The sequence below is a fragment of the Columba livia genome, chromosome 12, assembly GCF_036013475.1.
Source record: "Columba livia isolate bColLiv1 breed racing homer chromosome 12, bColLiv1.pat.W.v2, whole genome shotgun sequence".
NCBI lineage: Eukaryota > Metazoa > Chordata > Aves > Columbiformes > Columbidae > Columba > Columba livia.
Window position 1 is genome coordinate 10,865,065 of NC_088613.1, and position 13,098 is coordinate 10,878,162.

A 13,098-nucleotide genomic window follows, 5' to 3' on the forward strand; every position below is an offset into this window, starting at 1 on the left:
CTGTAATACTTTACACACCATCACTGGTTTCTTTCATGTCAACATCAGAGGAAGTTGAATTTTTATCTAAATTCCTGTCTCTCAAATATCCTTCCTCACTTTTCAGAAACTACAGCTCCAAGATGGTGTTGCCGCTATCAGTTATCAGGCAATACCATCATGTAGAACTACCTACCTCCGTAGATATTCCAGCACCTGATTAGCCTGGAAAAAGCCCCAACACACAAACAGCTTTAGCATGTGCTTGTAGGAACAGTAAGGTTTCATGGCAGAATAGGATTTGGAACCCATAGTTGAATAGAACTACAGAATCTGAAAGCCATCTGCACCCAGGCAGTCAGACAGAGTTTGAACAGAACACCCGCACACTTAGCCTGTGAAGAATTGCGAAGCATCACACAGATTCAAGCTTCTCATTTCTGCTTTGGGATTAAAGCCAAACAGCAAATACAAATAACTTGAGTATAATTAAGTACAAGAGCTTTTTTAAAAACAGAAAATGAATCCTTTCCTGAATAATGGACTATAACTTTGTATTTTAAAATCATATTTAATTTTAAAATGTTTCCTGAACTTCATATTGAGTCTGATACCAACAAACATTCAAACCAAGTTTAAAACTAATTAAAAAAAAAAAAAATGATGTGAAATGCATAACAACTCCAAAGGAGAATTCCACAATATAAGTGGAATACCCACAGAACGTTTTTCTTTTCCCCCACATAAACAGAGACCTATGATTAAAGTCTGAGCTACCATGGTTTTGATGCATACAAGTATGCATTACACACACAGTCTCAGCAGGCACTCATTATGCAGCCACAGCAAAGAAAAAGTAAATGCCTCCCTGAACAAGGAGAAAGGAGAATTTTCACTAGCTCTGTCAAAAGACAACTATAACTTCAGTAGAAAGGGAATTATTGCATACTCCTTTTTTTCATCTGTGATTTGGGATAAAATTATTTACTCATAATCAGTACTTATAACAGTACCTCAGATAAAATTGTTTCTGGAATCTGTAAGCCTCAAGAATTCCTTGCCATTCAAAGAGTAACTACACAAGTATATAAGATTAACTAGGTAATGTAAAACCTGAGTAAATGATTAATTTAGGTTAAGGCAGAAACAACCACCTGCCTGTTAATATTTTGGGGGTAAATGATATATGTTCAGTTACTCCAGACACACAGTCACTGAAAGCCAGAATTAATCCAGGAGACATGGTCTAGTTCTTTATAGCATTTTTGTTCTACAGAGGATGTAAATTAACCCATCTGTTTCAGATACCATAAATAATGCAAATTATGTCAATATGCACACTTAAAGTTACTTTTCCATTATGTCCTCCATTCCTTCTCCAAATCCCACTGCACACCTTATCTTTAAGATGCTGCCCCAGTCATACAGAATACAGACTACTTGCGTCATGTATACTGCTGCATTCGAAATAGTGGTGTTTGCTTCATTCACCTTATATGAGATACAGAAAACTTAGCATGCCAACAGCTACCAAGATAACCAAGCTAAACATGGCTTTTGTGTGACCATGGGTATCCCAAAAGCTTCTACTTGTGTTATCCCATTATGTGAATGTCAGTTTGGGAAGGAAATCTGAATGATCTGAATGAGAAACAGTTTTTCCTGTCTCATGGCAATCAAGATTTCACTTCCCGCTTCACATTGCAACAATTCCCATCCCCCCTCCAAAAGCACAGATGAAGCTAACCTCCTTGTAGAATATCTAGCAGCATATTAGATAGTTTAGCAATAGATCAGGACATTCAAGTGATGTGAGAAGTAAATAAATAAATAAAGCCTCTAATTAAAAACTATATCAATCATTTTTTAAAAAACCCACATAATTTCCAGCAGTGAAAATTCGGGAATTTGCTGCCAGAGCAGAAAAATAGATCACTGCCACAGCACCCACTCAAATCACATCAAAGGAATGAATCCGGAGTTGCTACACTCCTCCTATGCAACTCACTCTGCTTGGGCATATTCCCCCATCTTGTAAATAAACAAATATTGACAAGTTTCTACTGAAGGTTTTCAGAAAATATTACTCCCTTTTGTAATGTCATTCAATTGAACACTTCAATTTAGTGATTTCCCACTCCATTTATATTTTGAAAGTGTATTTTCAAAGAGTTGCACCTCCCTCATTTAAACCAGACATCTCATTCTTAACAAAAAAACCCCTTACCAGCCTACAAAGAGTTCTAGGTTTGAGAAATCTAGCCAATAAAATGTCTAGTTGGACAATTCCTGATCAACACAACTGGATTTATCTAGCACTTCGAGGTCTTGCATCATTTGAAAGCAGGACAATTACTAAGAATATAAAAAAGGGCTTATTCTTTCACAAGGAACTAAGAAGAAAACCAACATTTGATACCTTCAAGGAAGTAGTTTAAAAAGCACACTATAGTGACTTACTATGGTAAAGACATCATACTTCAGTACCTACATGCAGTCCTTATTCATAGAAATGAATGTTGTTTATCTATACCTGAAAGACGAATTTATTTTTAAGAAGATTACATATTTAAACTAATGAGGCATGTAATGTATGTCAAGGACAAATTGTACAGATTTTTTTTTTTACTAGTTCTTATGCTATTTGTAGCAGTTTTCACACATTCTTAAATTAGTCTGTGGGCATTTTAAAGGTTAAAGAACAATGAACTTTGAGAACATAATAATGAAGTTTAATGTGAAAAACAACATAAATCATATGCTGGACATGGTGACATTTCAATTTTGCCAGAGGCAAAAAGCATTAAAAACAACTGCATTAAATGGAAACTTGTTATGCTAAAAGTAAAGGTAAGAAAAAAATAGCAAGACTAAAGCCAAGACTGAAAATTACACATTTATTAGAGGTGTTTTTTGCAATGTCTCTCCTGTTCAGTCTTTACAACCTAAGGAGTCAAAGACAAAGGGAGCAGTGACTGGAAAGAAGCATTTAACAATGAAGCAAACAACTGTAAACTTCGGAGAGCTATTGTGAAAGTGTGCATGTGGAAGAGCAAATGCTGCCCAGCACACCAGCAATGTCCTCTACACTTATTATTATGCACTGACTATTCCATAAATTCTTCCACTTCCATCTTAACACTACTAGAGGCTCATAGGTGGGACTAAGACAAATATTCCCTTAGAAAAATAGCAGCTGGAATTGCACTACTGTGTCATTGAGGCAATTTCTGTTATGAAACTCCCACTCTTAAGTTTTAGACTGGTATATGGCCCATCCATGTGAAAGGGGTCCTAAAAAATGTGGGTTTGGTACAGTCTGGTACCATAGGTGTCAAAACTTATGCAAAGTACATGCTCTAAACTTGGGCAGTGAGTTAAGCATTTAAATAACTTCACTCTTAGGATAAAATTTTTAACAGATGCAGCTGGTTAGAAAATATCTAGCGTATCTCTCTCCCTTCTAGCCGCCTTTGCAGTGGTTGAAAATTTACCACTTCGTTGCTAACATTAGTTGCATAGCCACTGTTGGACATAACGTCTAAGGCCAAACCAAGCCATCAGAACTATAGGCTTTTTGTTGACTGTTGTTGATGGCTTTAATTTTCTGTTGAACAGCAAACCCGAGTCTTCCGCTTACTAAGAACATAAGTGCAGAATTATTTCCGGCTACTACTGATCCTTCTTGTTAAATATGCACTCCTTTCTGCACCTTTCCTAGTGCTGTAGTAACTGTGCTACTATTGTGGAAAACAGTGAGTTGGAAAGAACTTTGGAGGTCACCTAGTCTGAACACCCTGCTCCAAACAGGGCCAGGCTGGACTGCTCAGCACCCATCCAGCCAAGCTTTGAGTAACTCAGAACCCGCACTCCGGACAACCTATTGTAGTGCTGGAGTTGCCTGTTGTGAAGGTTTCAGGTTTTTCACCAGGTTTAATAAGAAACCTTCCTTGTCGCAACTTGTGATGTTTGGTTCTTTTGTGTTCTTATAACAAACAACCAGAAGCATTGTCTACCTTCTCAGATTCTTCCACATGTGAGAAATCAATGAAGAGTTCATGATTCACAGCCTCTAATGGATAAAATTCCATCCACCCTCCTGAAAACATATACTTGAGCAGATGCATTTATAGAAACATTACTGTTATAAAACACAGATGAATAGTCTATATGTTTAAGTTTTCATTAGATAAAAACTTCAGATCAACTGTTGAAATGTACTGAATGTTAAAACCGTAGTGTATTTTATCACATTCTTGCAGGAAGTTTGGCCACAACCTAGCAAAATACTACAGCATGCACACAGTCTTGAGCACTTGAGTAGTTCCACTGATCTTCAAAGGGATTATTCACATACTTAAGTACTTTATTAAATGTTGTGACAGATCAGTCACAGTCTAGGTCACAGTTTTAGTATAAACTTGGGCTTCATCTATATAGCAATATAACATCTGAAGATTTTTTTTTTCAGACTATACAGCACCTAGAGTCAAGTATAAAGGCAAGGAATATTCTTCCAAACGATGATTTGTTCTACTAGTTCTTCAGCATGATAGATATGAAACATATATGTATTTTTATCACATTGTAACTGTAGTAATTTGATTATATGAGAGCATATATATAATATATATATATAGAGAGAGAGAGCGCGCACGAGCTTGGTCATTCAGACTATTTGCAAGAATAAATCAAGAAAAACTTTGGCTCATTATTTGTAAACACATTCAGTACATACTGCAGACATGGCCAAAATACTGAATATTCTAAGTAAATCTATCCTAGCTCTGTAATAAAATTTTAAGTTTCTAAGCAGCTAAGGACTGTCAAATGGAAAGAGCATAATAAAATTATTAGTTTGTTGCAAGGTGATTAAATTTACATAAAGACTGTGGCTTTGATTAAATGCTGAGGGGGAAGGTTCTGATACTGTAAAACACAGAATCACCCAAGTCTCACATCTGACTGTCGGTTTTTTACTTCATGCTTACAGATTCAGCCACAGCAGTATAAAACCTGGGGACTTTCTCAAGACTGAAAATACGGAATAGCTGTAAACCTAAGTAGCTTTAGAAGTTTATTTTTTTTTGTCAATTTTTTATGTGGTTTGCTCAAACAACATAATCAACATCAACATTATCTACAGGCAAAATTCCTAGAACTGAAAGATTTCTTCCATAGTTCACATATTCTTCATTAAAATGATGGAGGCTTTCTCATAAATCATGTTTCTCAAAGAATTTCTGTTTACAAATTCCAGGAGAACTCTTTAAGTCAGTAAAAAGAAGTCAGCGGAACACAATATAAGAAAAATACACAAAAAATATGTGGAATATAGAATACTAAGAAATCAAGCTAACAGCAGTTTCTGTCTCACAGCACTCAACATATTTTCGCCCAAGCAACTGTGCAGTTTACCTGCAATAATGTCCTATTTCCTGAAACTGTTTGCAAGTACTCACCTTGGAAATACAAGACAATGCAGCTGCAAGTAAAAACATGCGGTTATTTTTAAATATCACAATGAAATAATTATTATCAAAATAAGGACTCCAAAAATCCTGTTTTGATTAAACACAGCAAAAACCTCTAAATAATTTCACTCAAGTAGGAGAAAAATGCTTAAGAGTATTGAAATGCTTTAACAAATACTAGTAAAACTCATTCTTACCACTTTGAAGTGAAACTGGAAGAGAAGGGAATGGAGCATAAGCATCTTATCCACCAAGTCTAGGTTGCTTTATTCACTGCGAAAGTACTAATTGCACTGCCATGTCTGAAGAACAGTGCCTTTTTACAAATTTGTAGCCTATATACCATCAAGTACCTTACATAGATCCCCACCAAAACACAAGCCCTGTTAACGGTCTGCGGGTTTTGCAAGGTAACATCACATCCCTTCGTCTGTCCCAAGGCATCCGACCGGTCAGCTTCCGACACTCAAAATTTACTGCTCCTCATTTACAGAGATCAAAGGTAGCTACATCATGCCCCAAGCACTGTATTTTCACATTAAGGAAAATCTCTTACCAGAAATTGTGTCTAGTATATAAATGATCTACTAAAAGTGCTTTATCAGTCAGTTATAAGCACTTGTCTACTTGTAATCCAGTAGCTACTTTGGTTAACTTATTAAGACAATATCACACAGGTTCTGTTTCTCTTTCCATTGAAACATCTAAACTTCTCATTTTGAATTCAAATGCTAAGACTTACCAACTTATGATCTGCAAATCACAGTGAAAGATATGCTTTAAAATTATTGTATCAAAGTACCTTTTACAAGATAGCCTGTTTCGCTTTGTGAGATAGCTAACCTAAAAGCATTTTTTATGTTTCCAAAGCATGTCACAAATAAAGAATGTAAAGAAAAGGCCAGCAAGATAGTATAATTAAACAAGATGACTTGTAGAAAACTGGCAGTATTTCCTTGTTTTTGCAGTTAGAACTTCTAGCAAGGCCACAGTTCATCAGCTGAATGCACCTCCAAAAGAAATCTCAGCCAACAAATATCTTAAAACACTGTGCCTTGTTTTTGTACAATACGAGGATAATGACAGCAGTACCAGTCACTTTTTCCCCCATACAGACATAGAGTTGGAAACACCAGTCAGAGTTAGACCACATGTTAGTTCCACAACTGCCACCAGTAAAAACTTGCTTCTAAATCCCCTGATATTAAGTTGCTGATATGAGCAGCTCCAGGTTTTCAACTGGGAACCATATGTGCAGGATGTGTTCATACTAAACAACAAAAAAAAACACGTCTCTTGAACCAGCAAGTTTTGATTACTATTACAGCTGGATTTTTGTGTGCTAATTAGTTTCACAAACTCAACACTTGCACATTTCAACAGATTCCTACATGGAACAAACAACAAAAGTCACAGACAGAAAAATCACTTCTGGTTTTCTTGGCTTTTTACTGCTGGACTCCTCACAAATTCTTTTTCTTGTTTTCAGGGTAAATATATATATATATAAAATAGAAATAAAATATACTCAAGGCAATTCCTTAGAAACTCCGTCCACAATGAGCAGCCAGTCCCAGGAAGGAGCACCTGGTCCCAAACAGCCGATCTTGAAGAGAAAAAAAAGGCCAAAAGGCTCCAAGGCCTCTGCAAAACAGCAAAAGGCCAAACTAAACATCCTGAACCAAACTCCCCAGCTCAAGAGAGAAAGCGCCCAAAAGGGAGAGAGAGCTCTCCCCTCTCTTTAAATCTGGAGCATGATGCTAACGGCTGGAAAACTCCTATTGATCAGTCTGGATGTCAGTCAGGCTCTGCCCCATCTGTGTCCCCTTCCTTGATGCCTCACACCTGTGGGCAGAGTGCTCCTGGGCTCTCAGACCAGAGCAATTAAAAACATTAACTCTGTCCCAGGTGTTACCTCCTGTTCTCAAACCAAGTCCAAATAATGACCATGCTAACTATGAAAAAGAAAGGTTTCTAACTGCATGAAGAAAATTAACTCATTTTCAGTCAAACCAGCACAGTTTGCTTGAAGACACACCTAAATAGCAAATCCTGCTAAAATAATAAAAATTATGTGGCTAAGGCACTGCATTAGCAGTAAGTACCATAACAACTCGTTTTCCAGAGCCCCATGCATTCATACTTCCTTCGGGAGAAAAGGCACGTGCAGGTCGTCTTAATTTCTGGGATGAAGCTATTTGTCCTTCCAATCCCTCCCTTTCTATCTGTATATTAGGATAGGACATCTCAGACAAACATGAGTGTTCATTAATGCTTATGTGACAATTTTATAACTAGGTGTTGGAGGATATCTAAGAACTATGAAAGATATCATTATCATTTTTTATTAGATCTACTTTTTATTATCTTCTGTCTTGTGGCTAGTCACCAGGTTCTAGCCCCAAACTGTTCTGCTGAGTACTGCTATCTACTATTTTTGCTCTATGTTTTAAATTAACCCACTTCATCTCAGGTCTAGACTGCCACCATCAGCATTGCTACATATCCCATTAGGCAGCTACAGCAATTATTTGTTATGTAATGACAGTAATGTGGCAGAAGTGCTGGCATTATGTTTCTTACTATCTATTAAGTGTTCAATAAAACAATCTACTGAAGGCCTTTTGGTTTCTCTGATGTACAAAGACATTTTCCACAGATAATACAGCAGATCACACAGTAGTAAGCATGAATCTCAGTAGGAAACTTGTATGCTTTATTTCAAATCTGTCAATATTGTTCATGTATCTCCTAAGAAACTATTCATTGCACTTTCCTCCCCACAAATCCTCCAAGTTAAATATGCTTAATACAGAAAATACATTCTAAAAGACTTAGAATGGAAAAAACTGCAAGTATTAGTAAAGTCAAAAAGACATATTAAGTTTTTCATGTGTCTCATTACATCATCTATAACTTTGCATAAAATAGTGTTCTAACCTTAAAGTTATAATTCAAATAGAGGTATGCAAACATTTGCATATCAGTTTGCATTCTGCATGCAGTGCATATACCTGTAAATGGCCCTGAAAGTCTCTACCCTCAGTACATAGATTCATCATTTACAGCAGCATTAAACATATTAGTCAGGTACTACAGACATCACACTCCAATCTAGAAGCCACAGAACTAGCCATGAGGAAATACACATTTCTGTCATCCAGGCAGTAACTATAAAAGATCAAATTATCATTCAGCAGTAGGGAAATTCATGATCACAGAACTTCGGACTTCACAGGACTAAGACGTACACTCTTGAACTCATTGCCAGAAGGATTAAGGGTGACTGTCAGCTTTACTACATACAGAATTAAATGCAAGAAATGCAAAGACAGACAGCGAAAATAAAAAACATAAGCTTCAGATTCTGCCCTTCTTAGGTCCAGCTATAATTTTCATGCATTCCAGTCAGTCGTATGAAAAGAGCAAACAACATTCCCAGGAATGATAGTTTTTCTTTGAATATTCATCAGATGTTTGTCATCACAGCAAGCATCTGTACTTTCTCTTTAAAGGAACACCTTGTCACTTACAGATGTCTTCAAAATGACGGAAGTTTCCAGATACAAGCGACTTGCAATACAGTGCTGCTGCTGTGCTTTGTGACTTGCAGAGTCACTGGTTTTCTGTACCTCGATTTTCCCATCTGTGAAATGAAACTAATAAAAGATATTCTGCTCACACAGCAGAAGTGTTATTTTCCTCATAACCTGGAGTTCGGAACTCTCAAATTCAGAATTCTAAACACAGCTTGAGCTCTTGGGCAAGGATTGCAATCTAAATAAAAGTGCACTAGAATATTCTATTTTTTAGAAATGACCAGTCAACTCACAAATATGATATCTAGCAGGCAAGTTTTGAAGACTACCGACAGTTTATTGGGGAATCATGCCCAAAACAAATGTAGTTATATCAACTGCTTTAATTTACTAACCAAATCCTCAAGATTTGTAATGAATTAACCAAAATATTTATTTATTCCTCTGCTATTTTAACATAAGAATTTCTAACACATTTTAGTAACATGTTTCTCTTCGATTATCTTTTCTGACTGTCCCACCCATTAGCTCGTGCATCTTTCAGGAGAGGTATGCACTGCTTTGTATTTATATTTTACAAATTAAAGTGTACTGTGACAGCTGAAACTTGGTGAGAACTGAGAGATTCTCCCTCTCACACCACCAAGTTGCCAAAAGCTAAGCCATTTTTCTTTACTTGATCATCACTTTTAGCAGTAACAGCCGATTTGACACTAAGCAAATAAACTGCCCACACACTGAGTTCTGCAGTGACTGAAGCGAAGTTCCTAATCCAGAAACAGGATGAGGAGATGCTGCTGAATTAAGGTATACTGTGATTAAGTTGCAAAGGATGTACCCATCATTAATCAATAGACACGATGAATGCTTTCTAACTCCCTGCAAAACGAAGGGATATTTTTCAAGTTTTAGATTCTCTTGCATGACAAGCTAGAGACAGAAGATTAAGTAATACACTGTTCAGAAGCAGAGAACCTAGCTTATGTTTAACTAGAAATTAATAGGTGCACTGTAAGTAAGAAACTAATAAATTGCTTATGTAAGTGAGCACTAATTGCGCTTGTGCGAAGAGCTGCAAAGGTGGAGAGGTCAATCAGGGGACAAATGAAAAGACCCCCAGAAACCCCCGCAAAGAGACTGTGGCACCGGTAAAAAGTCCCTTTCAACCCCTGCCGTTCGGTGAGTTTGTGACACTAGATGGCAGCAAAGGCCGTGAAATAACTAACTCCCGCTTGCTCTTAGGTCATCATTTCCTAGTACAGGTGTATTGCATGTTAAAAATTCCCCCAAATTTTAATTAATATGCAATAATTGTGTGGATATAAGCAATGCAAGAGCATCCAGTCGCTGGAGCACTTATGGAGAATGATTCCCAGAGTTCCCCAGTGTTGTCGATAAAGAATGCTGCTTAACAGTATAATTGACTCTGCTGTGAAGTTTATTTCTCTGTTTCAAAGGAGTCCCCTGAACTGCAGTTTTTTTCCAATTGAAGCCCTATTTACATACCTTTTTTTTAATTACTATTTTGCACTTTGCTCGACTTCAGTTATCTGAGGAATTGCTCAGTGCAGTAGCTGGTCCATGAGTTGTTTAGTGTAATACGTTGATTTGGGCTATTTCTATCACTTTTATGTATATATATATATATGCATATAATAAATGAGAAGAGAATGGTGATTGGATGGGACATAATATTTGGAAAGGACTCATTCCCCCCCCCCCCCCCCCCCCCACGTGCTTAATTTGCACTTTCAGAGAGACTATGGCATATCAGGATCTTTAAAAGATACATCCATCGTTGTACACACAGTTTAGCAGATTCATGATGTGAAACATGACTAAACAGTTCACAGTAAAGCTGACTCAGTTTTACAGACTGTGATACAAACACATGCAGATACACAGGAGAGTGGATGTTGCTAGCAAAAGCTGAAAGAAACATCTTCTACCACCATCGCCTTCAGGATGTCCATTCTTGAAGTCCTGCTTTTCGTTCCTGTGTCTGCTGTTGTGGAGTGTTTCATAGTTCTTGAGCTCCGTACTGCCAGGAGTATGGTGGGATTTCACACAGGCGTAGGTGTGCAAGACAAATATGCATTTGCTTTCAGCTGTTATTCTGCACCTCTATACATTAAAAAGATGACAACACAACTGAAATACTGCGTGTTCTGGTGGTTTTGAATCATTTTGAGTCAATCTGTCAATATCAAAAGGATGTGTTTAGATGAGTAAGGTGGTTCAGTTCTTTTTCAGTAGGAAGAAATACTCGGTATATGGGTTAAAAAATTATGCATTCTTTTTACTTCAAGTGTTCTTAGATTTTTTTTTTCAGGTGAACAAGGAGAAAATCATCAGTTAATTAAGATCATGGCAACCAGAATGCATTGAGGAAAAAAAAGGTTATTTCAAATGAGAAGATAAGTTACATGGAATTATCACTGATTCTCTTAGACTATACAGTAATTGGTCAGGAATTTTATTTTGGGGGGAGAGGGGGGAGATTTCCTACAGATTTTATTTATTTATTTATTTTCTTATTACCACTGTTCTTTACCTGGTAGCTACCAGTTACTAGTAATTAGATATCACAAACCTGATAGTGATGTATACCAGCTGCAGTTACAATTTTTCTAATAGGATTTTGGTTTGTGATTTGAGGAATATTTTCATGCTACTTTAGCCTTTAAATTGCTGAAAAAAGTTACTGCTTTAAGGATAGCTTTCCATTTATATAGACTACAGTCTATATAATGAATTTTATTCGTTACCAATCATATAGGTAGCTAAAAAACATTAGTGCTGTTTATCTTCTAGATAACATGGTGTCAAATACTATGAGTGATTTATAATTGTTCTTCATAAGATATTATTTATATTTAGGTTGTCTTGGAAAATGCTTCATTGTTGATGCCCTTTTGAGAGAAAAGAGTGCAATATATGTAAGCAGATTTGTGCAAATGCAAGTCTTGATCATAGTGTAATCTTTTAGATTTACCTCTGATTAACACTAAACGTTGGATCAGATCGTCATGGGTAGTGGGGATGAAGGAGGCTTCCATCTTTTGTTGAGATAAAGGCTGCTCATAGCATCGTTTCTCTAGCTAATAATGCAGTAGTCATGAGTTTGCAAATCCACCTGTTCACAGGGCAAAACACGTCTTAAAAGAGCAAAACAATAACAGCACCGCTGCTCTGACACTGTTTTCTTCCTCTCAGCTGCTGGGTGGGCTCAGAGGATCTAAATGTGAAAACTTACACAAAATTCTACTCAGCTGTGTTGGCTGATTTGTTTTTTTCTGAGTACCATAGCAGTGCTTGACCTGGTAATGCACAGTCTGGGTCTTAATTTTCTCTCTCCGCGTCTCCAGTGGTGTCTTGCCATTGCTTGTCTGCTTGTACACCATAGATCAAGATTTCAGGTTCCTCTCTGTAAATCACAGACTTCAGCGGCTTTGCACCAGAATCTGGGCCAGCTTGTGGCTCGCTGTGTGGATGATGAGTACAGCATTCAGTCTGAGTCCCATACAGGAGAGAAACAGCAAAGAATGACAGGTTTGAGTGCCAACCATGGTGTCTTTTGCTGTCTAATTACGGCTGCTGATGAGGAGGTTATTTTTAGACAGCTGTATGCCTGCGAAGTACTGTAAGCGCTCAACTTCTGCAGCGTGATTTACAGCTCAGTTCACGCATTAAAAGGGATGGAGGAGGGCTGACATGAACGCAAAACAAATCCTTTTGTAGACCAAAATAAGGAATAATCCCAATGCTAAACTCACAAAAAGGTTTTCTTAGAGGGTTTGAATCTCAAATGGGTTTCATGATTTTTAGCCTTTGCCAGCAACGCAGAGATGACACCTAGTGGAATTCAGATACAACCACACTTAAACGATGTGATAGAAATCCTAATAATATAAACCATACTATTTTATTGGCTAATTGGAAGATGGGCACAAAATCTCAGTAATTTGACCAGGTAAACCTTCATTTCTCAAATAATTTCAGAATTTTGAAGGTACAAGTTCTAGCCATCTACAAAGCACATCATATGAAACTTGAATTTCTGATGTAATTAGAAATACAGCCCACTAACAGTGTGATAGTGTATA